This window comes from Hypanus sabinus (assembly GCF_030144855.1).
Source record: "Hypanus sabinus isolate sHypSab1 chromosome 24 unlocalized genomic scaffold, sHypSab1.hap1 SUPER_24_unloc_4, whole genome shotgun sequence".
NCBI classification, from domain to species: Eukaryota; Metazoa; Chordata; class Chondrichthyes; order Myliobatiformes; family Dasyatidae; genus Hypanus; species Hypanus sabinus.
In genome coordinates, this window is record NW_026778947.1 from 393,684 (window position 1) to 419,156 (window position 25,473).

General features: G+C 57.3%; 2 non-coding genes across 2 annotated transcripts; one reads left to right on the forward strand and one right to left on the reverse strand.

Annotated features, from left to right (window-relative positions):
• The first annotated feature begins 23,941 nt into the window (after positions 1-23,941).
• On the forward strand, positions 23,942-24,012 carry trnag-gcc (transfer RNA glycine (anticodon GCC)). Its single transcript has one exon. It is a non-coding gene; the product is annotated as a tRNA-Gly (tRNA).
• Positions 24,013-25,126: 1,114 nt separating this feature from the next.
• trnag-gcc (transfer RNA glycine (anticodon GCC)) lies at positions 25,127-25,197 on the reverse strand. Its single transcript has one exon. It is a non-coding gene; the product is annotated as a tRNA-Gly (tRNA).
• Positions 25,198-25,473: the final 276 nt, after the last annotated feature.

Consider the following 25,473-nt stretch of genomic DNA (forward strand, 5'->3'; position numbering starts at 1 on the left):
GACCGGACTGTGAGCCGGAGACAGGTCTGTGAGACGGAGACAGTTCTGTGAGCCGGAGACAGGACTGTGAGCCGGAGACAGGACTGTGAGACAGAGACAGGTCTGTGAGCCGGAGACAGGTCTGTGAGCCAGGGACAGGTCTGTGAGCTGGAGACAGGTCTGTGAGACGGAGACAGGTCTGTGAGCCGGAGACAGGTCTGTGACCCGGAGTCAGGACAGTGAGCCGGAGACAGGACTGTGAGCCGGAGTCAGGTCTGTGACCCGGAGACAGGACTGTGAGCCAGAGACAGGTCTGTGAGCCGGAGTCAGGTCTGTGACCCGGAGACAGGTCTGGGAGCCGGAGACAGGTCCATGAGCCGGAGACAGGACTGTGAGCCAGAGACAGGTCTGTGAGCCGGAGTCAGGTCTGTGACCCGGAGACAGGTCTGTGAGCCGTAGACAGGTCTGTGAGACGGAGACAGGTCTGTGAGCCGGAGACAGGTCTGTGAGCCGGAGTCAGGTCTGTGACCCGGAGACAGGACAGTGAGCCATAGACAGGACTGTGAGCCGGAGACAGGTCTGTGAATCGGAGACAGGTCTGAGCCGGTGACATGACTGTGAGCCTGGGATAGGTCTGTGAGCCGGAAACTGGACTGGGAGCCGGAGACAGGGCTGTCAACCGGTGACAGAACTTTCCACCGGAGTCAGGTCTGTGAACCGGAGACAGATCTGTGAGCCGCAGACGGGACTGTGAGCCGGAGACAGGTCTGTGAGCCGGAGAGCGTCTGTGAGAAGGAGACAGGTCAGTGAGAGGGAGACAGGACTATGAGATGGAGACAGGACTGTGAGACGGAGACAGGTCAGTGAGACGGAGAGCGTCTTTGAGACGGAGACAGGTCAGTGAGATGGAGACAGGTCTGTGAGACGGAGATAGGTCTGTGAGATGGAGACAGATCTGTGAGCCGGAGACAGGACTGTGAACTGGGGACAGAACATTCAACCGGAATCAGGACTGTGAGCCGGAGACAGGACTGTCAACCGGTGACAGAACTTTCCACCGGAGTCAGGTCTGTGAGCCGGAGACAGATCTGTGAGCTGGAGACAGGACTGTGAGCCGGAGACAGGTCTGTGAGCCGGAGACAGGTCTGTGAATCGGAGACAGGTCTGAGCCGGTGACATGACTGTCAGCCTGGGACAGGTCTGTGAGCCGGAAACAGGACTGGGAGCAGGAGACAGGGCTGTCAACCGGTGACAGAACTTTCCACCGGAGTCAGGTCTGTGAACCGGAGACAGATCTGTGAGCCGCAGACGGGACTGTGAGCCGGAGACAGGTCTGTGAGCCGGAGAGCGTCTGTGAGCCGGAGACAGGTCAGTGAGATGGAGACAGGACTGTGATACGGAGATAGGTCTGTGAGCCGGAGACAGATCTGTGATGTGGAGACAGGACTCTGAGCCGGAGACAGGTCTGTGAGCCGGAGACAGGTCTGTGAGCCAGAGACAGGTCTGTGAGACGGAGAGCGTCTGTGAGACGGAGACAGGTCAGTGAGATGGAGACAGGTCTGTGAGACGGAGACAGGTCTGTGAGACGGAGACAGGTCTGTGAGACGGAGATAGGTCTGTGAGATGGAGACAGATCTGTGATGTGGAGAGAGGACTCTGAGCCGGAGAGAGGTCTGTGAGCCGGAGACAGGACAGTGAGCCGGAGAAATGTCTGTGAGCCGGGGACAGGACTGTGAGCCGGGGACAGGTCTGTGAGATGGATACAGGACTGTGAGCCGGAAACAGGTCTGTGAGACCGAGACAGGTCTGTGAGCCGGAGACAGGACTGTGAGCCGGAGACAGGACTGTGAGCCGGAGACAGGTCAGTGAGACGGAGACAGGACTGTGAGATGGAGACAGGTCTGTGAGCCGGAGACAGGACTGTGAGCCGGAGACAGGTCTGTGAGACGGAGACAGGACTGTGAGCCGGAGACAGGTCAGTGAGACGGAGACAGGTCAGTGAGCCGGAGACAGGACTATAAGCCGGAGACAGGACTGTGAGCCGGAGACAGGTCTGTGAGACGGAGACAGGACTGTGAGACGGAAACAGGTCTGTGAGCCGGAGACAGGAATGTGAGCCAGGGACAGGTCTGTGACCCGGAGACAGGACTGTGAGCCGGAGACAGGATTGTGAGCCGGAGACAGGTCTGTGAGACGGAGACAGGTCTGTGAGATGGATACAGGACTGTGAGACAGAGACAGGTCTGTGAGCCGGAGACAGGTCTGTGAGCCAGGGACAGGTCTGTGAGCCGGAGACAGGTCTGTGAGACGGAGACAGGTCTGTGAGCCGTAGACAGGTCTGTGACCCGGAGACAGGACAGTGAGCCGGAGACAGGACTGTGAGCCGGAGACAGGTCTGTGAATCGGAGACAGGTCTGAGCCGGTGACATGACTGTGACCCTGGGACAGGTCTGTGAGCCGGAAACAGGACTGGGAGCCGGAGACAGGGCTGTCAACCGGTGACACAACTTTCCACCGGAGTCAGGTCTGTGAACCGGAGACAGATCTGTGAGCCGGAGAGCGTCTGTGAGACGGACAGGTCAGTGAGAGGGAGACAGGACTATGAGATGGAGACAGGACTGTGAGCCGGGGACAGGTCTGTGAGCCGGAGACTGGACTGTGATACGGAGATAGGTCTGTGAGATGGAGACAGATCTGTGATGTGGAGACAGGACTCTGAGCCGGAGACAGGTCTGTGAGCCGGAGACAGGACTGTGAGCCGGATACAGGACTGTGAGCCGGAGACAGGTCTGTGAGCCGGAGACAGGACTGTGAGCCGGATACAGGACTGTGAGCCGGAGACAGGACTCTGAGCCGGAGACTGGTCTGTGAGCCGGAGACAGGACTGTGAGCCGGATACAGGACTGTGAGCCGGAGACAGGTCTGTGAGCCAGAGACAGGTCTGTGAGATGGAGACAGGACTGTGATACGGAGACAGGTCTGTGAGCCGGAGACAGGTCAGTGAGATGGAGACAGGACTGTGATACGGAGATAGGTCTGTGAGATGGAGACAGATCTGTGATGTGGAGACAGGACTCTGAGCCGGAGACAGGTCTGTGAGCCGGAGACAGGTCAGTGAGCCGGAGACAGGTCAGTGAGACGGAGACAGGACTGTGATACGGAGACAGGACTGTGAGACGGAGACAGGTCTGTGAGCCGGAGACAGGTCAGTGAGCCGGAGACAGGTCAGTGAGACGGAGACAGGACTGTGATACGGAGACAGGACTGTGATACGGAGACAGGCCTGTGAGATGGAGACAGGTCTGTGAGACGGAGAGCGTCTGTGAGACAGAGACAGGTCAGTGAGATGGAGACAGGTCTGTGAGTCGGAGATAGGTCTGTGAGATGGAGACAGATCTGTGATGTGGAGAGAGGACTCTGAGCCGGAGACAGGTTAGTGAGCCGGAGACAGGACTGTGAGCTGGAGACAGGTTAGTGAGCCGGAGACAGGTCTGTGAGCCGGAGACAGGTCTGTGAGCCGGAGACAGGTCAGTGAGATGGAGACAGGACTGTGAGCCGGAGACAGGACTGTGAGCTGGAGACAGGTCAGTGAGATGGAGACAGGACTGTGAGCCGGAGACAGGACTGTGAGCCGGAGACCAGACTTTGAGCCAGGGACAGGTCTGTGAGCCGGAGACAGGACTGGGAGCCGGAGACAGGACTGTCAACCGGTGACAGAACTTTCCACCGGAGACAGATTTGTGAGCTTGAGACAGGACTGTGAGCCGGAGACAGGTCTGTGAGCCGGAGAGCTTCTGTGAGACGGAGACAGGTCACTGATGTGCAGACAGGACTGTGAGACGGAGACAGTTCTGTGAGATGGAAACAGCTCTGTGAGACGGAGACAGGTCTGTGAGACGGAGACAGGTCTGTGAGCTGGATCCAGGACTGAGAGACAGAGACAGGTCTGTGAGCCGGAGACAGGTCTGTGTGCCAGGGACAGGTCTGTGAGCCGGAGACAGGTCTGTGACCCGGAGATAGGACAGTGAGCCGTAGACAGGACTGTGAACCGGAGACAGAACTTTCAACCGGAGTCAGGACTGTGAGTCGGAGACAGGATTGTGAGCCGGAGAGGGTCTGTGAGCCGAAGACTGGACTGTGATGTGGAGACAGGTCAGTGAGACGGAGACAGGTCAGTGAGACGGAGACAGGTCAGTGAGACGGAGACAGGACTGTGAGACGGAGATAGGTCTGTGAGCCGGAGACAGGACTGTGAGCCGGAGACAGGTCTGTGAGACGGAGACAGTTCTGTGAGCCGGAGACAGGTCAGTGAGACGGAGACAGGACTCTGAGCCGGAGACAGGACTGTGAGCCGGAGACAGGTCTGTGAGCCGGAGACAGGTCTGTGAGACGAAGACAGGTCTGTGAGCTGGATACAGGACTGAGAGACAGAGACAGGTCTGTGAGCCAGAGACAGGTCTGTGAGCCAGGGACAGGACAGTGAGCCGTAGACAGGTCTGTGAATCGGAGACAGGTCTGAGCCGGTGACATGACTGTGAGCCTGGGATAGGTCTGTGAACCGGAAACAGATCTGTGAGCCGCAGACGGGACTGTGAGCCGGAGACAGGTCTGTGAGCCGGAGAGCGTCTGTGAGACGGAGACAGGTCAGTGAGAGGGAGACAGGACTATGAGATGGAGACAGGACTGTGAGCCGGAGACAGGTCTGTGAGACGGAGATAGGTCTGTGAGATGGAGACAGATCTGTGATGTGGAGAGAGGACTCTGAGCCGGAGACTGGTCTGTGAGCTGGAGACTGGTCAGTGAGATGGAGACAGGACTGTGATACGGAGATAGGTCTGTGAGATAGAGACAGGTCAGTGACCCGGAGATAGGACAGTGAGCCGTAGACAGGTCTGTGAATCGGAGACAGGTCTGAGCCGGTGACATGACTGTGACCCTGGGACAGGTCTGTGAGCCGGAAACAGGACTGGGAGCCGCAGACAGGGCTGTCAACCAGTGACAGAACTTTCCACCGGAGTCAGGTCTGTGAACCGGAGACAGATCTGTGAGCCGGAGACGGGACTGTGAGCCGGAGACAGGTCTGTGAGCCGGAGAGCGTCTGTGAGACGGAGACAGGTCAGTGAGAGGGAGACAGGACTATGAGATGGAGACAGGACTGTGAGACGGAGACAGGTCAGTGAGATGGAGACAGGACTGTGATACGGAGATAGGTCTGTGAGATGGAGACAGATCTGTGATGTGGAGACAGGACTCTGAGCCGGAGACCGGACTGTGAGCCAGAGACAGGTCTGTGAGATGGAGACAGGACTGTGATACGGAGATAGGTCTGTGAGCTGGAGACAGGTCAGTGAGATGGAGACAGGACTGTGAGACGGAGATAGGTCTGTGAGATGGAGACAGATCTGTGATGTGGAGACAGGTCTCTGAGCCGCAGACATGTCTGTGAGCCGGAGACAGGACTGTGAGCCGCAGACATGTCTGTGAGCCGGAGACAGGACTGTGAGCCGGAGACAGGTCTGTGAGCCGGAGACAGGTCAGTGAGATGGAGACAGGACTGTGAGACGGAGATAGGTCTGTGAGATGGAGACAGATCTGTGATGTGGAGAGAGGACTCTGAGCCGGAGACTGGTCTGTGAGCTGGAGACTGGTCAGTGAGATGGAGACAGGACTGTGAGACGGAGATAGGTCTGTGAGATGGAGACAGATCTGTGATGTGGAGACAGGTCTCTGAGCCGGAGAAATGTCTGTGAGCCAGGGACAGGACTGTGTGCCGGGGACAGGTCTGTGAGCCGGAGACAGGTCTGTGAACCGGTGACAGGTCTGTGAGCCGGGGACAGGTCTTTGAGACGGAGTCAGGACTGTGAGCCGGAGGCAGGACGGAGAGCCGGAGACAGGACAGTGAGACAAAGACAGGACTGTGAGCGGGAGACAGGTCTGTGAGCCAGAGACAGGACTGTGAGCCGGAGACAGGTCTGTGAGCCGGGGACAGGTCTGTGACCCGGAGACAGGTCTGTGAGCCGGAGACAGGACTGTGAGCCGGAGACAGGACTGTGAGCCGGAGGCAGGACTGTGAGCCAGAGACAGGACAGTGAGACGAAGACAGGTCTGTGAGCCGGGGACAGGTCTGTGAGACGGAGACTGGACTGTGATCCGGAGACAGGACAGTGAGCCGGAGACAGGACTGTGAGCCGGAGACAGGACTGTGAGCCGGAGACAGGACTGTGAGCCGGAGACTGGACTGTGAGACGGAGACAGGACTGTGAGCCGGAGACAGGACTGTGAGACGGAGACAGGTCTGTGAGCCGGAGACAGGACTGTGAGCCGGGGACAGGACTGTGAGCCGGAGACAGGACTGTGAGCCGGAGACAGGTCTGTGAGCCGGAGACAGGACTGTGAGCCGGGGACAGGACTGTGAGCCGGAGACAGGACTGTGAGCCGGAGACAGGACTGTGAGACGGAGACAGGTCTGTGACCCGGAGACAGGACAGTGAGCCATAGACAGGACTGTGAGCCGGAGACAGGTCTGTGAATCGGAGACAGGTCTGAGCCGGTGACATGACTGTGAGCCTGGGATAGGTCTGTGAGCCGGAAACTGGACTGGGAGCCGGAGACAGGGCTGTCAACCGGTGACAGAACTTTCCACCGGAGTCAGGTCTGTGAACCGGAGACAGATCTGTGAGCCGCAGACGGGACTGTGAGCCGGAGACAGGTCTGTGAGCCGGAGAGCGTCTGTGAGAAGGAGACAGGTCAGTGAGAGGGAGACAGGACTATGAGATGGAGACAGGACTGTGAGACGGAGACAGGTCAGTGAGACGGAGAGCGTCTTTGAGACGGAGACAGGTCAGTGAGATGGAGACAGGTCTGTGAGACGGAGATAGGTCTGTGAGATGGAGACAGATCTGTGAGCCGGAGACAGGACTGTGAACTGGGGACAGAACATTCAACCGGAATCAGGACTGTGAGCCGGAGACAGGACTGTCAACCGGTGACAGAACTTTCCACCGGAGTCAGGTCTGTGAGCCGGAGACAGATCTGTGAGCTGGAGACAGGACTGTGAGCCGGAGACAGGTCTGTGAGCCGGAGACAGGTCTGTGAATCGGAGACAGGTCTGAGCCGGTGACATGACTGTCAGCCTGGGACAGGTCTGTGAGCCGGAAACAGGACTGGGAGCAGGAGACAGGGCTGTCAACCGGTGACAGAACTTTCCACCGGAGTCAGGTCTGTGAACCGGAGACAGATCTGTGAGCCGCAGACGGGACTGTGAGCCGGAGACAGGTCTGTGAGCCGGAGAGCGTCTGTGAGCCGGAGACAGGTCAGTGAGATGGAGACAGGACTGTGATACGGAGATAGGTCTGTGAGCCGGAGACAGATCTGTGATGTGGAGACAGGACTCTGAGCCGGAGACAGGTCTGTGAGCCGGAGACAGGTCTGTGAGCCAGAGACAGGTCTGTGAGACGGAGAGCGTCTGTGAGACGGAGACAGGTCAGTGAGATGGAGACAGGTCTGTGAGACGGAGACAGGTCTGTGAGACGGAGATAGGTCTGTGAGATGGAGACAGATCTGTGATGTGGAGAGAGGACTCTGAGCCGGAGAGAGGTCTGTGAGCCGGAGACAGGACAGTGAGCCGGAGAAATGTCTGTGAGCCGGGGACAGGACTGTGAGCCGGGGACAGGTCTGTGAGATGGATACAGGACTGTGAGCCGGAAACAGGTCTGTGAGACCGAGACAGGTCTGTGAGCCGGAGACAGGACTGTGAGCCGGAGACAGGACTGTGAGCCGGAGACAGGTCAGTGAGACGGAGACAGGACTGTGAGATGGAGACAGGTCTGTGAGCCGGAGACAGGACTGTGAGCCGGAGACAGGTCTGTGAGACGGAGACAGGACTGTGAGCCGGAGACAGGTCAGTGAGACGGAGACAGGTCAGTGAGCCGGAGACAGGACTATGGGCCGGAGACAGGACTGTGAGCCGGAGACAGGTCTGTGAGACGGAGACAGGACTGTGAGACGGAAACAGGTCTGTGAGCTGGATACAGGACTGTGAGACAGAGACAGGTCTGTGAGCCGGAGACAGGAATGTGAGCCAGGGACAGGTCTGTGACCCGGAGACAGGACTGTGAGCCGGAGACAGGATTGTGAGCCGGAGACAGGTCTGTGAGACGGAGGCAGGTCTGTGAGATGGATACAGGACTGTGAGACAGAGACAGGTCTGTGAGCCGGAGACAGGTCTGTGAGCCAGGGACAGGTCTGTGAGCCGGAGACAGGTCTGTGAGACGGAGACAGGTCTGTGAGCCGTAGACAGGTCTGTGACCCGGAGACAGGACAGTGAGCCGGAGACAGGACTGTGAGCCGGAGACAGGTCTGTGAATCGGAGACAGGTCTGAGCCGGTGACATGACTGTGACCCTGGGACAGGTCTGTGAGCCGGAAACAGGACTGGGAGCCGGAGACAGGGCTGTCAACCGGTGACACAACTTTCCACCGGAGTCAGGTCTGTGAACCGGAGACAGATCTGTGAGCCGGAGACGGGACTGTGAGCCGGAGACAGGTCTGTGAGCCGGAGAGCGTCTGTGAGACGGAGACAGGTCAGTGAGAGGGAGACAGGACTATGAGATGGAGACAGGACTGTGAGACGGAGACAGGTCAGTGAGATGGAGACAGGACTGTGATACGGAGATAGGTCTGTGAGATGGAGACAGATCTGTGATGTGGAGACAGGACTCTGAGCCGGAGACCGGACTGTGAGCCAGAGACAGGTCTGTGAGATGGAGACAGGACTGTGATACGGAGATAGGTCTGTGAGCTGGAGACAGGTCAGTGAGATGGAGACAGGACTGTGAGACGGAGATAGGTCTGTGAGATGGAGACAGATCTGTGATGTGGAGACAGGTCTCTGAGCCGCAGACATGTCTGTGAGCCGGAGACAGGACTGTGAGCCGCAGACATGTCTGTGAGCCGGAGACAGGAATGTGAGCCAGGGACAGGTCTGTGACCCGGAGACAGGACTGTGAGCCGGAGACAGGATTGTGAGCCGGAGACAGGTCTGTGAGACGGAGACAGGTCTGTGAGATGGATACAGGACTGTGAGACAGAGACAGGTCTGTGAGCCGGAGACAGGTCTGTGAGCCAGGGACAGGTCTGTGAGATGGAGACAGGACTGTGATACGGAGACAGGTCTGTGAGCCGGAGACAGGTCAGTGAGATGGAGACAGGACTGTGATACGGAGATAGGTCTGTGAGATGGAGACAGATCTGTGATGTGGAGACAGGTCTCTGAGCCGCAGACATGTCTGTGAGCCGGAGACAGGACTGTGAGCCGCAGACATGTCTGTGAGCCGGAGACAGGAATGTGAGCCAGGGACAGGTCTGTGAGATGGAGACAGATCTGTGATGTGGAGACAGGACTATGAGATGGAGACAGGACTCTGAGCCGGAGACTGGTCTGTGAGCCGGAGACAGGACTGTGAGCCGGATACAGGACTGTGAGCCGGAGACAGGTCTGTGAGCCAGAGACAGGTCTGTGAGATGGAGACAGGACTGTGATACGGAGACAGGTCTGTGAGCCGGAGACAGGTCAGTGAGATGGAGACAGGACTGTGATACGGAGATAGGTCTGTGAGATGGAGACAGATCTGTGATGTGGAGACAGGACTGTGAACCGGAGACAGAACTTTCAACCGGAGTCAGGACTGTGAGTCGGAGACAGGATTGTGAGCCGGAGAGGGTCTGTGAGCCGAAGACTGGACTGTGATGTGGAGACAGGTCTGTGAGACGGAGACAGGACTGTGAGCCGGAGACAGGTCAGTGAGACGGAGACAGGTCAGTGAGATGGAGACAGGACTGTGAGACGGAGATAGGTCTGTGAGCCGGAGACAGGACTGTGAGCCGGAGACAGGTCTGTGAGACGGAGACAGTTCTGTGAGCCGGAGACAGGTCAGTGAGACGGAGACAGGACTCTGAGCCGGAGACAGGACTGTGAGCCGGAGACAGGTCTGTGAGACGAAGACAGGACTGTGAGCTGGATACAGGACTGAGAGACAGAGACAGGTCTGTGAGCCAGAGACAGGTCTGTGAGCCAGGGACAGGACAGTGAGCCGTAGACAGGTCTGTGAATCGGAGACAGGTCTGAGCCGGTGACATGACTGTGAGCCTGGGATAGGTCTGTGAGCCGGAAACAGGACTGGGAGCCGCAGACAGGGCTGTCAACCAGTGACAGAACTTTCCATCAGAGTCAGGTCTGTGAACCGGAGACAGATCTGTGAGCCGCAGATGGGACTGTGAGCCGGAGACAGGTCTGTGAGCCGGAGAGCGTCTGTGAGACGGAGACAGGTCAGTGAGAGGGAGACAGGACTATGAGATGGAGACAGGACTGTGAGACGGAGACAGGTCAGTGAGATGGAGACAGGACTGTGATACGGAGATAGGTCTGTGAGATAGAGACAGGTCAGTGACCCAGAGATAGGACAGTGAGCCGTAGACAGGTCTGTGAATCGGAGACAGGTCTGAGCCGGTGACATGACTGTGAGCCTGGGTAGGTCTGTGAGCCGGAAACAGGACTGGGAGCCGCAGACAGGGCTGTCAACCAGTGACAGAACTTTCCACCGGAGTCAGGTCTGTGAACCGGAGACAGATCTGTGAGCCGGAGACGGGACTGTGAGCCGGAGACAGGTCTGTGAGCCGGAGAGCGTCTGTGAGACGGAGACAGGTCAGTGAGAGGGAGACAGGACTATGAGATGGAGACAGGACTGTGAGACGGAGACAGGTCAGTGAGATGGAGACAGGACTGTGAGCCGGAGACAGGACTGTGAGCCGGAGACCAGACTTTGAGCCAGGGACAGGTCTGTGAGCCGGAGACAGGACTGGGAGCCGGAGACAGGACTGTCAACCGGTGACAGAACTTTCCACCGGAGACAGATTTGTGAGCTGGAGACAGGACTGTGAGCCGGAGACAGGTCTGTGAGCCGGAGAGCTTCTGTGAGACGGAGACAGGTCACTGATGTGCAGACAGGACTGTGAGACGGAGACAGTTCTGTGAGATGGAAACAGCTCTGTGAGACGGAGACAGGTCTGTGAGACGGAGACAGGTCTGTGAGCTGGATCCAGGACTGAGAGACAGAGACAGGTCTGTGAGCCGGAGACAGGTCTGTGTGCCAGGGACAGGTCTGTGAGCCGGAGACAGGTCTGTGACCCGGAGATAGGACAGTGAGCCGTAGACAGGACTGTGAACCGGAGACAGAACTTTCAACCGGAGTCAGGACTGTGAGTCGGAGACAGGATTGTGAGCCGGAGAGGGTCTGTGAGCCGAAGACTGGACTGTGAGACGGAGACAGGTCTGTGAGATGGAGACAGGACTGTGAGCCGGAGACAGGTCAGTGAGACGGAGACAGGTCAGTGAGACGGAGACAGGACTGTGAGACGGAGATAGGTCTGTGAGCCGGAGACCGGACTGTGAGCCGGAGACAGGTCTGTGAGACGGAGACAGTTCTGTGAGCCGGAGACAGGACTGTGAGCCGGAGACAGGACTGTGAGACAGAGACAGGTCTGTGAGCCGGAGACAGGTCTGTGAGCCAGGGACAGGTCTGTGAGACGGAGACAGGTCTGTGAGCCGGAGACAGGTCTGTGACCCGGAGTCAGGACAGTGAGCCGGAGACAGGACTGTGAGCCGGAGTCAGGTCTGTGACCCGGAGACAGGACTGTGAGCCAGAGACAGGTCTGTGAGCCGGAGTCAGGTCTGTGACCCGGAGACAGGTCTGGGAGCCGGAGACAGGTCCATGAGCCGGAGACAGGACTGTGAGCCAGAGACAGGTCTGTGAGCCGGAGTCAGGTCTGTGACCCGGAGACAGGTCTGTGAGCCGGAGACAGGTCTGTGAGACGGAGACAGGTCTGTGAGCCGGAGACAGGTCTGTGAGCCGGAGTCAGGTCTGTGACCCGGAGACAGGACAGTGAGCCATAGACAGGACTGTGAGCCGGAGACAGGTCTGTGAATCGGAGACAGGTCTGAGCCGGTGACATGACTGTGAGCCTGGGATAGGTCTGTGAGCCGGAAACTGGACTGGGAGCCGGAGACAGGGCTGTCAACCGGTGACAGAACTTTCCACCGGAGTCAGGTCTGTGAACCGGAGACAGATCTGTGAGCCGCAGACGGGACTGTGAGCCGGAGACAGGTCTGTGAGCCGGAGAGCGTCTGTGAGAAGGAGACAGGTCAGTGAGAGGGAGACAGGACTATGAGATGGAGACAGGACTGTGAGACGGAGACAGGTCAGTGAGACGGAGAGCGTCTTTGAGACGGAGACAGGTCAGTGAGATGGAGACAGGTCTGTGAGACGGAGATAGGTCTGTGAGATGGAGACAGATCTGTGAGCCGGAGACAGGACTGTGAACTGGGGACAGAACATTCAACCGGAATCAGGACTGTGAGCCGGAGACAGGACTGTCAACCGGTGACAGAACTTTCCACCGGAGTCAGGTCTGTGAGCCGGAGACAGATCTGTGAGCTGGAGACAGGACTGTGAGCCGGAGACAGGTCTGTGAGCCGGAGACAGGTCTGTGAATCGGAGACAGGTCTGAGCCGGTGACATGACTGTCAGCCTGGGACAGGTCTGTGAGCCGGAAACAGGACTGGGAGCAGGAGACAGGGCTGTCAACCGGTGACAGAACTTTCCACCGGAGTCAGGTCTGTGAACCGGAGACAGATCTGTGAGCCGCAGACGGGACTGTGAGCCGGAGACAGGTCTGTGAGCCGGAGAGCGTCTGTGAGCCGGAGACAGGTCAGTGAGATGGAGACAGGACTGTGATACGGAGATAGGTCTGTGAGCCGGAGACAGATCTGTGATGTGGAGACAGGACTCTGAGCCGGAGACAGGTCTGTGAGCCGGAGACAGGTCTGTGAGCCAGAGACAGGTCTGTGAGACGGAGAGCGTCTGTGAGACGGAGACAGGTCAGTGAGATGGAGACAGGTCTGTGAGACGGAGACAGGTCTGTGAGACGGAGATAGGTCTGTGAGATGGAGACAGATCTGTGATGTGGAGAGAGGACTCTGAGCCGGAGAGAGGTCTGTGAGCCGGAGACAGGACAGTGAGCCGGAGAAATGTCTGTGAGCCGGGGACAGGACTGTGAGCCGGGGACAGGTCTGTGAGATGGATACAGGACTGTGAGCCGGAAACAGGTCTGTGAGACCGAGACAGGTCTGTGAGCCGGAGACAGGACTGTGAGCCGGAGACAGGACTGTGAGCCGGAGACAGGTCAGTGAGACGGAGACAGGACTGTGAGATGGAGACAGGTCTGTGAGCCGGAGACAGGACTGTGAGCCGGAGACAGGTCTGTGAGACGGAGACAGGACTGTGAGCCGGAGACAGGTCAGTGAGACGGAGACAGGTCAGTGAGCCGGAGACAGAACTATGAGCCGGAGACAGGACTGTGAGCCGGAGACAGGTCTGTGAGACGGAGACAGGACTGTGAGACGGAAACAGGTCTGTGAGCTGGATACAGGACTGTGAGACAGAGACAGGTCTGTGAGCCGGAGACAGGAATGTGAGCCAGGGACAGGTCTGTGACCCGGAGACAGGACTGTGAGCCGGAGACAGGATTGTGAGCCGGAGACAGGTCTGTGAGACGGAGACAGGTCTGTGAGATGGATACAGGACTGTGAGACAGAGACAGGTCTGTGAGCCGGAGACAGGTCTGTGAGCCAGGGACAGGTCTGTGAGCCGGAGACAGGTCTGTGAGACGGAGACAGGTCTGTGAGCCGTAGACAGGTCTGTGACCCGGAGACAGGACAGTGAGCCGGAGACAGGACTGTGAGCCGGAGACAGGTCTGTGAATCGGAGACAGGTCTGAGCCGGTGACATGACTGTGACCCTGGGACAGGTCTGTGAGCCGGAAACAGGACTGGGAGCCGGAGACAGGGCTGTCAACCGGTGACACAACTTTCCACCGGAGTCAGGTCTGTGAACCGGAAACAGATCTGTGAGCCGGAGAGCGTCTGTGAGACGGACAGGTCAGTGAGAGGGAGACAGGACTATGAGATGGAGACAGGACTGTGAGCCGGGGACAGGTCTGTGAGCCGGAGACTGGACTGTGATACGGAGATAGGTCTGTGAGATGGAGACAGATCTGTGATGTGGAGACAGGACTCTGAGCCGGAGACAGGTCTGTGAGCCGGAGACAGCACTGTGAGCCGGATACAGGACTGTGAGCCGGAGACAGGACTCTGAGCCGCAGACTGGTCTGTGAGCCGGAGACAGGACTGTGAGCCGGATACAGGACTGTGAGCCGGAGACAGGTCTGTGAGCCAGAGACAGGTCTGTGAGATGGAGACAGGACTGTGATACGGAGACAGGTCTGTGAGCCGGAGACAGGTCAGTGAGATGGAGACAGGACTGTGATACGGAGATAGGTCTGTGAGATGGAGACAGATCTGTGATGTGGAGACAGGACTCTGAGCCGGAGACAGGTCTGTGAGCCGGAGACAGGTCAGTGAGCCGGAGACAGGTCAGTGAGACGGAGACAGGACTGTGATACGGAGACAGGACTGTGAGACGGAGACAGGTCTGTGAGCCGGAGACAGGTCAGTGAGCCGGAGACAGGTCAGTGAGACGGAGACAGGACTGTGATACGGAGACAGGACTGTGAGACGGAGACAGGTCTGTGAGCCGGAGACAGGTCAGTGAGCCGGAGACAGGTCTGTGAGACGGAGAGCGTCTGTGAGCCGGAGACAGGACTGTGAGCTGGAGACAGGTTAGTGAGCCGGAGACAGGTCTGTGAGCCGGAGACAGGTCTGTGAGCCGGAGACAGGTCAGTGAGATGGAGACAGGACTGTGAGCCGGAGACAGGACTGTGAGCTGGAGACAGGTCAGTGAGATGGAGACAGGACTGTGAGCCGGAGACAGGACTGTGAGCCGGAGACCAGACTTTGAGCCAGGGACAGGTCTGTGAGCCGGAGACAGGACTGGGAGCCGGAGACAGGACTGTCAACCGGTGACAGAACTTTCCACCGGAGACAGATTTGTGAGCTGGAGACAGGACTGTGAGCCGGAGACAGGTCTGTGAGCCGGAGAGCTTCTGTGAGACGGAGACAGGTCACTGATGTGCAGACAGGACTGTGAGACGGAGACAGTTCTGTGAGATGGAAACAGCTCTGTGAGACGGAGACAGGTCTGTGAGACGGAGACAGGTCTGTGAGCTGGATCCAGGACTGAGAGACAGAGACAGGTCTGTGAGCCGGAGACAGGTCTGTGTGCCAGGGACAGGTCTGTGAGCCGGAGACAGGTCTGTGACCCGGAGATAGGACAGTGAGCCGTAGACAGGACTGTGAACCGGAGACAGAACTTTCAACCGGAGTCAGGACTGTGAGTCGGAGACAGGATTGTGAGCCGGAGAGGGTCTGTGAGCCGAAGACTGGACTGTGATGTGGAGACAGGTCAGTGAGACGGAGACAGGTCAGTGAGACGGAGACAGGTCAGTGAGACGGAGACAGGACTGTGAGACGGAGATAGGTCTGTGAGCCGGAGACAGGACTGTGAGCCGGAGACAGGTCTGTGAGACGGAGACAGTTCTGTGAGCCGGAGACAGGTCAGTGAGACGGAGACAGGACTCTGAGCCGGAGACAGGACTGTGAGCCGGAGACAGGTCTGTGAGCCGGAGACAGGTCTGTGAGACGAAGACAGGTCTGTGAGCTGGATACAGGACTGAGAGACAGAGACAGGTCTGTGAGCCAGAGACAGGTCTGTGAGCCAGGGACAGGACAGTGAGCCGTAGACAGGTCTGTGAATCGGAGACAGGTCTGAGCCGGTGACATGACTGTGAGCCTGGGATAGGTCTGTGAGCCGGAAACAGGACTGGGAGCCGCAGACAGGGCTGTCAACCAGTGACAGAACTTTCCACCGGAGTCAGGTCTGTGAACCGGAAACAGATCTGTGAGCCGCAGACGGGACTGTGAGCCGGAGACAGGTCTGTGAGCCGGAGAGCGTCTGTGAGACGGAGACAGGTCAGTGAGAGGGAGACAGGACTATGAGATGGAGACAGGACTGTGAGCCGGAGACAGGTCTGTGAGACGGAGATAGGTCTGTGAGATGGAGACAGATCTGTGATGTGGAGAGAGGACTCTGAGCCGGAGACTGGTCTGTGAGCTGGAGACTGGTCAGTGAGATGGAGACAGGACTGTGATACGGAGATAGGTCTGTGAGATAGAGACAGGTCAGTGACCCGGAGATAGGACAGTGAGCCGTAGACAGGTCTGTGAATCGGAGACAGGTCTGAGCCGGTGACATGACTGTGACCCTGGGACAGGTCTGTGAGCCGGAAACAGGACTGGGAGCCGCAGACAGGGCTGTCAACCAGTGACAGAACTTTCCACCGGAGTCAGGTCTGTGAACCGGAGACAGATCTGTGAGCCGGAGACGGGACTGTGAGCCGGAGACAGGTCTGTGAGCCGGAGAGCGTCTGTGAGACGGAGACAGGTCAGTGAGAGGGAGACAGGACTATGAGATGGAGACAGGACTGTGAGACGGAGACAGGTCAGTGAGATGGAGACAGGACTGTGATACGGAGATAGGTCTGTGAGATGGAGACAGATCTGTGATGTGGAGACAGGACTCTGAGCCGGAGACCGGACTGTGAGCCAGAGACAGGTCTGTGAGATGGAGACAGGACTGTGATACGGAGATAGGTCTGTGAGCTGGAGACAGGTCAGTGAGATGGAGACAGGACTGTGAGACGGAGATAGGTCTGTGAGATGGAGACAGATCTGTGATGTGGAGACAGGTCTCTGAGCCGCAGACATGTCTGTGAGCCGGAGACAGGACTGTGAGCCGCAGACATGTCTGTGAGCCGGAGACAGGACTGTGAGCCGGAGACAGGTCTGTGAGCCGGAGACAGGTCAGTGAGATGGAGACAGGACTGTGAGACGGAGATAGGTCTGTGAGATGGAGACAGATCTGTGATGTGGAGAGAGGACTCTGAGCCGGAGACTGGTCTGTGAGCTGGAGACTGGTCAGTGAGATGGAGACAGGACTGTGAGACGGAGATAGGTCTTGAGATGGAGACAGATCTGTGATGTGGAGACAGGTCTCTGAGCCGGAGAAATGTCTGTGAGCCGGGGACAGGACTGTGTGCCGGGGACAGGTCTGTGAGCCGGAGACAGGTCTGTGAACCGGTGACAGGTCTGTGAGCCAGAGACAGGTCTGTGAGCCGGAGTCAGGTCTGTGACCCGGAGACAGGTCTGGGAGCCGGAGACAGGTCCATGAGCCGGAGACAGGACTGTGAGCCAGAGACAGGTCTGTGAGCCGGAGTCAGGTCTGTGACCCGGAGACAGGTCTGTGAGCCGGAGACAGGTCTGTGAGACGGAGACAGGTCTGTGAGCCGGAGACAGGTCTGTGAGCCGGAGTCAGGTCTGTGACCCGGAGACAGGACAGTGAGCCATAGACAGGACTGTGAGCCGGAGACAGGTCTGTGAATCGGAGACAGGTCTGAGCCGGTGACATGACTGTGAGCCTGGGATAGGTCTGTGAGCCGGAAACTGGACTGGGAGCCGGAGACAGGGCTGTCAACCGGTGACAGAACTTTCCACCGGAGTCAGGTCTGTGAACCGGAGACAGATCTGTGAGCCGCAGACGGGACTGTGAGCCGGAGACAGGTCTGTGAGCCGGAGAGCGTCTGTGAGAAGGAGACAGGTCAGTGAGAGGGAGACAGGACTATGAGATGGAGACAGGACTGTGAGACGGAGACAGGTCAGTGAGACGGAGAGCGTCTTTGAGACGGAGACAGGTCAGTGAGATGGAGACAGGTCTGTGAGACGGAGATAGGTCTGTGAGATGGAGACAGATCTGTGAGCCGGAGACAGGACTGTGAACTGGGGACAGAACATTCAACCGGAATCAGGACTGTGAGCCGGAGACAGGACTGTCAACCGGTGACAGAACTTTCCACCGGAGTCAGGTCTGTGAGCCGGAGACAGATCTGTGAGCTGGAGACAGGACTGTGAGCCGGAGACAGGTCTGTGAGCCGGAGACAGGTCTGTGAATCGGAGACAGGTCTGAGCCGGTGACATGACTGTCAGCCTGGGACAGGTCTGTGAGCCGGAAACAGGACTGGGAGCAGGAGACAGGGCTGTCAACCGGTGACAGAACTTTCCACCGGAGTCAGGTCTGTGAACCGGAGACAGATCTGTGAGCCGCAGACGGGACTGTGAGCCGGAGACAGGTCTGTGAGCCGGAGAGCGTCTGTGAGCCGGAGACAGGTCAGTGAGATGGAGACAGGACTGTGATACGGAGATAGGTCTGTGAGCCGGAGACAGATCTGTGATGTGGAGACAGGACTCTGAGCCGGAGACAGGTCTGTGAGCCGGAGACAGGTCTGTGAGCCAGAGACAGGTCTGTGAGACGGAGAGCGTCTGTGAGACGGAGACAGGTCAGTGAGATGGAGACAGGTCTGTGAGACGGAGACAGGTCTGTGAGACGGAGATAGGTCTGTGAGATGGAGACAGATCTGTGATGTGGAGAGAGGACTCTGAGCCGGAGAGAGGTCTGTGAGCCGGAGACAGGACAGTGAGCCGGAGAAATGTCTGTGAGCCGGGGACAGGACTGTGAGCCGGGGACAGGTCTGTGAGATGGATACAGGACTGTGAGCCGGAAACAGGTCTGTGAGACCGAGACAGGTCTGTGAGCCGGAGACAGGACTGTGAGCCGGAGACAGGACTGTGAGCCGGAGACAGGTCAGTGAGACGGAGACAGGACTGTGAGATGGAGACAGGTCTGTGAGCCGGAGACAGGACTGTGAGCCGGAGACAGGTCTGTGAGACGGAGACAGGACTGTGAGCCGGAGACAGGTCAGTGAGACGGAGACAGGTCAGTGAGCCGGAGACAGAACTATGAGCCGGAGACAGGACTGTGAGCCGGAGACAGGTCTGTGAGACGGAGACAGGACTGTGAGACGGAAACAGGTCTGTGAGCTGGATACAGGACTGTGAGACAGAGACAGGTCTGTGAGCCGGAGACAGGAATGTGAGCCAGGGACAGGTCTGTGACCCGGAGACAGGACTGTGAGCCGGAGACAGGATTGTGAGCCGGAGACAGGTCTGTGAGACGGAGACAGGTCTGTGAGATGGATACAGGACTGTGAGACAGAGACAGGTCTGTGAGCCGGAGACAGGTCTGTGAGCCAGGGACAGGTCTGTGAGCCGGAGACAGGTCTGTGAGACGGAGACAGGTCTGTGAGCCGTAGACAGGTCTGTGACCCGGAGACAGGACAGTGAGCCGGAGACAGGACTGTGAGCCGGAGACAGGTCTGTGAATCGGAGACAGGTCTGAGCCGGTGACATGACTGTGACCCTGGGACAGGTCTGTGAGCCGGAAACAGGACTGGGAGCCGGAGACAGGGCTGTCAACCGGTGACACAACTTTCCACCGGAGTCAGGTCTGTGAACCGGAAACAGATCTGTGAGCCGGAGAGCGTCTGTGAGACGGACAGGTCAGTGAGAGGGAGACAGGACTATGAGATGGAGACAGGACTGTGAGCCGGGGACAGGTCTGTGAGCCGGAGACTGGACTGTGATACGGAGATAGGTCTGTGAGATGGAGACAGATCTGTGATGTGGAGACAGGACTCTGAGCCGGAGACAGGTCTGTGAGCCGGATACAGGACTGTGAGCCGGAGACAGGACTCTGAGCCGCAGACTGGTCTGTGAGCCGGAGACAGGACTGTGAGCCGGATACAGGACTGTGAGCCGGAGACAGGTCTGTGAGCCAGAGACAGGTCTGTGAGATGGAGACAGGACTGTGATACGGAGACAGGTCTGTGAGCCGGAGACAGGTCAGTGAGATGGAGACAGGACTGTGATACGGAGATAGGTCTGTGAGATGGAGACAGATCTGTGATGTGGAGACAGGACTCTGAGCCGGAGACAGGTCTGTGAGCCGGAGACAGGTCAGTGAGCCGGAGACAGGTCAGTGAGACGGAGACAGGACTGTGATACGGAGACAGGACTGTGAGACGGAGACAGGTCTGTGAGCCGGAGACAGGTCAGTGAGCCGGAGACAGGTCAGTGAGACGGAGACAGGACTGTGATACGGAGACAGGACTGTGAGACGGAGACAGGTCTGTGAGCCGGAGACAGGTCAGTGAGCCGGAGACAGGTCTGTGAGACGGAGAGCGTCTGTGAGCCGGAGACAGGACTGTGAGCTGGAGACAGGTTAGTGAGCCGGAGACAGGTCTGTGAGCCGGAGACAGGTCTGTGAGCCGGAGACAGGTCAGTGAGATGGAGACAGGACTGTGAGCCGGAGACAGGACTGTGAGCTGGAGACAGGTCAGTGAGATGGAGACAGGACTGTGAGCCGGAGACAGGACTGTGAGCCGGAGACCAGACTTTGAGCCAGGGACAGGTCTGTGAGCCGGAGACAGGACTGGGAGCCGGAGACAGGACTGTCAACCGGTGACAGAACTTTCCACCGGAGACAGATTTGTGAGCTGGAGACAGGACTGTGAGCCGGAGACAGGTCTGTGAGCCGGAGAGCTTCTGTGAGACGGAGACAGGTCACTGATGTGCAGACAGGACTGTGAGACGGAGACAGTTCTGTGAGATGGAAACAGCTCTGTGAGACGGAGACAGGTCTGTGAGACGGAGACAGGTCTGTGAGCTGGATCCAGGACTGAGAGACAGAGACAGGTCTGTGAGCCGGAGACAGGTCTGTGTGCCAGGGACAGGTCTGTGAGCCGGAGACAGGTCTGTGACCCGGAGATAGGACAGTGAGCCGTAGACAGGACTGTGAACCGGAGACAGAACTTTCAACCGGAGTCAGGACTGTGAGTCGGAGACAGGATTGTGAGCCGGAGAGGGTCTGTGAGCCGAAGACTGGACTGTGATGTGGAGACAGGTCAGTGAGACGGAGACAGGTCAGTGAGACGGAGACAGGTCAGTGAGACGGAGACAGGACTGTGAGACGGAGATAGGTCTGTGAGCCGGAGACAGGACTGTGAGCCGGAGACAGGTCTGTGAGACGGAGACAGTTCTGTGAGCCGGAGACAGGTCAGTGAGACGGAGACAGGACTCTGAGCCGGAGACAGGACTGTGAGCCGGAGACAGGTCTGTGAGCCGGAGACAGGTCTGTGAGACGAAGACAGGTCTGTGAGCTGGATACAGGACTGAGAGACAGAGACAGGTCTGTGAGCCAGAGACAGGTCTGTGAGCCAGGGACAGGACAGTGAGCCGTAGACAGGTCTGTGAATCGGAGACAGGTCTGAGCCGGTGACATGACTGTGAGCCTGGGATAGGTCTGTGAGCCGGAAACAGGACTGGGAGCCGCAGACAGGGCTGTCAACCAGTGACAGAACTTTCCACCGGAGTCAGGTCTGTGAACCGGAAACAGATCTGTGAGCCGCAGACGGGACTGTGAGCCGGAGACAGGTCTGTGAGCCGGAGAGCGTCTGTGAGACGGAGACAGGTCAGTGAGAGGGAGACAGGACTATGAGATGGAGACAGGACTGTGAGCCGGAGACAGGTCTGTGAGACGGAGATAGGTCTGTGAGATGGAGACAGATCTGTGATGTGGAGAGAGGACTCTGAGCCGGAGACTGGTCTGTGAGCTGGAGACTGGTCAGTGAGATGGAGACAGGACTGTGATACGGAGATAGGTCTGTGAGATAGAGACAGGTCAGTGACCCGGAGATAGGACAGTGAGCCGTAGACAGGTCTGTGAATCGGAGACAGGTCTGAGCCGGTGACATGACTGTGACCCTGGGACAGGTCTGTGAGCCGGAAACAGGACTGGGAGCCGCAGACAGGGCTGTCAACCAGTGACAGAACTTTCCACCGGAGTCAGGTCTGTGAACCGGAGACAGATCTGTGAGCCGGAGACGGGACTGTGAGCCGGAGACAGGTCTGTGAGCCGGAGAGCGTCTGTGAGACGGAGACAGGTCAGTGAGAGGGAGACAGGACTATGAGATGGAGACAGGACTGTGAGACGGAGACAGGTCAGTGAGATGGAGACAGGACTGTGATACGGAGATAGGTCTGTGAGATGGAGACAGATCTGTGATGTGGAGACAGGACTCTGGGCCGGAGACCGGACTGTGAGCCAGAGACAGGTCTGTGAGATGGAGACAGGACTGTGATACGGAGATAGGTCTGTGAGCTGGAGACAGGTCAGTGAGATGGAGACAGGACTGTGAGACGGAGATAGGTCTGTGAGATGGAGACAGATCTGTGATGTGGAGACAGGTCTCTGAGCCGCAGACATGTCTGTGAGCCGGAGACAGGACTGTGAGCCGCAGACATGTCTGTGAGCCGGAGACAGGACTGTGAGCCGGAGACAGGTCTGTGAGCCGGAGACAGGTCTGTGAGCCGGAGACAGGTCAGTGAGATGGAGACAGGACTGTGAGACGGAGATAGGTCTGTGAGATGGAGACAGATCTGTGATGTGGAGAGAGGACTCTGAGCCGGAGACTGGTCTGTGAGCTGGAGACTGGTCAGTGAGATGGAGACAGGACTGTGAGACGGAGATAGGTCTTGAGATGGAGACAGATCTGTGATGTGGAGACAGGTCTCTGAGCCGGAGAAATGTCTGTGAGCCGGGGACAGGACTGTGTGCCGGGGACAGGTCTGTGAGCCGGAGACAGGTCTGTGAACCGGTGACAGGTCTGTGAGCCGGGGACAGGTCTTTGAGACGGAGTCAGGACTGTGAGCCGGAGGCAGGACGGAGAGCCGGAGACAGGACAGTGAGACAAAGACAGGACTGTGAGCGGGAGACAGGTCTGTGAGCCAGAGACAGGACTGTGAGCCGGAGACAGGTCTGTGAGCCGGGGACAGGTCTGTGACCCGGAGACAGGTCTGTGAGCCGGAGACAGGACTGTGAGCCGGAGACAGGACTGTGAGCCGGAGGCAGGACTGTGAGCCAGAGACAGGACAGTGAGACGAAGACAGGTCTGTGAGCCGGGGACAGGTCTGTGAGACGGAGACTGGACTGTGATCCGGAGACAGGACAGTGAGCCGGAGACAGGACTGTGAGCCGGAGACAGGACTGTGAGCCGGAGACAGGACTGTGAGCCGGAGACTGGACTGTGAGACGGAGACAGGACTGTGAGCCGGAGACAGGACTGTGAGACGGAGACAGGTCTGTGAGCCGGAGACAGGACTGTGAGCCGGGGACAGGACTGTGAGCCGGAGACAGGACTGTGAGCCGGAGACAGGTCTGTGAGCCGGAGACAGGACTGTGAGCCGGGGACAGGACTGTGAGCCGGAGACAGGACTGTGAGCCGGAGACAGGACTGTGAGACGGAGACAGGTCTGTGACCCGGTGACAGGTCTGTGAGATGGATACAGGACTGTGAGCCGGAAACAGGTCTGTGAGACGGAGACAGGACTGTGAGACGGAGACAGGACTGTGAGACGGAGACAGGACTGTGAGACGGAGACAAGACTGTGAGCCGGAGACAGGACTGTGAGCCGGAGACAGGACTGTGAGCCCGAGACATGACTGTGATCCAGAGACAGGACTGTGAAATGGAGACAGGACTGTGAGGGGAGACAGGTCTGTGAACCGGAGACAGGTATGTGAACCGGAGACAGGACTGTGTCACTGACATCTTATGTTGTTTTACTTCGTCTACTGTAGCCTTTTGCTGTCTCACATAGTCTGATGTAGTTTTGTGTTGTTTTATGTAGCACCAGGGTCCTGGGGAACGTTGTTTCGTTATTACTGTGGAATGTACCAGCCGATAATGGTCGAAATGACAATAAACGCAACTTGTACTTGATAGGATCTCGCCATGTTGTGGGAGTGGGGAATGTCCAAACAGACTTAGTGAGTTCTGGAAGTTGTGAAACTGCTGAAGGAGTTGTGTAACCAAAGAGTTAATGATGTTGGTTATGGGAGAACGCAGTGATCTTTGGATCTGTTTGATCGAACAGGAAGACTGGAATGGGCGAAGTTGTGTCTGGTGTGGTCTGTCCTCTGACGGTTGGTTTGTTAACAGTTGCATTGGTGGTTCAGTGGTAGAATTCTCGCCTGCCACGCGGGAGACCTGGGTTCGATTCCCAGCCAATGCAGTTCAATGCTGAGGGTGTGACAGTGCAATGTGCATCTCTTTAGCATTCGGTGTACATCTCTTTACAGAGCCGGTGACCCAGGTTCACTTTGTAGAATGACTTTGCACCTTTTATGATTGAAGGTAGGCCCGGAGATGTAGTGTATATGGATTTCAGAAAGGCATTGGTAAGGTACCCCATGCAATGCTTATTGAGAATGTAAGGAAGCATGGGATCCAAGGGAACATTGCTTTGTGGATCCAGAACTGGCTTGCCCACAAAAGGCAAAAAGTGGTTGTAGACGGGTCATATTCTGCACGGAGGTCGGTGACCAGTGGTGTGCCTCAGCATTGTGGGCGAAGGGCCTGTGTTGTGCTGTAGGTTTTCTATATTTCTATGAAACAGCAAACACACAACACTCCTCCCTGTTTAGCTGTAAACACCAACTCAATAGAGGGTGCATCAACTGTACAACACAATACAACTGCTATACACACACACATACAGCATAGTAAACTTTAAATCCTCCATTCAGGTGTAAAGATTTCATCACTATGGAGGATTTCTTGCTCATGTGGGTTAACGTCTGTTCTGCTTGGCTGCGAGTTTTGTGAAACAATCCCAGGTTCTGATAACTCCTCCGTGGTGGCAGAAGTTGACTCTGAGGCTGCAGGAAGGGGTTCTGACAGGGGCAGCCACCTTTCTTCTCCAACTTTGACCCTGCTCTCCTCAACCGATCAATGTGTCATCTCCAGATGATATCAGACGCAATCTCCACTGTGGTCCCGTTCTGTCCTTAATCTTTCCATGTTACCATGCCGTATCTCTAAATTGAGCACTACAGATTAAACATGAGCTTTATTTGTCACACGTACGTCGAAACGTACAGTGAAAAGCATCGTTGGCAGCAACGAGCAACACGGTCTGAGGATGTGCCGGGGGCGGCCGCACGTGTTGAAACACTTACACTGCCCGAGTAGCACGGCAGCTCACTGACCCGAAAAGGAACGTGTGAACATATAACATAGACAGTCAGAGAATGAAATCGTTGTAAAGAAAAGGTTTTATATTTCACAGGGAAAGCATAGAAAGACAGCAACAGGACACCAGCTCAGTAAAGAGATGCACATTGAACTGCATTGGCTGGGAATCGAACCCAGGTCTCCCGCATGGCAAGCGAGAATTCTACCACTGAACCACCAATGCAACTGTTAACAACCGTTGGAGGACAGACCACACCAGACACAACTTTGCTCCTGGACCGGCCTCACTCGTCTCAGTGTTGAACTGGTTCTGTGGCTGTGCCGGGCGGTCATCGGGCTCCTGGACCGGCTGCACACGTGTCAGTGCTGAAACAGTTCTGTGACTCTGCATTCATTTTTGGGGTCTCTGCGGTCAATATTCTGTCTGTTATTTGTTTATTTTTATTGTTTGCCCGATTTGTACTTTTTGTGTGTCCTTGTCTGGAGTTTTTAAATACAT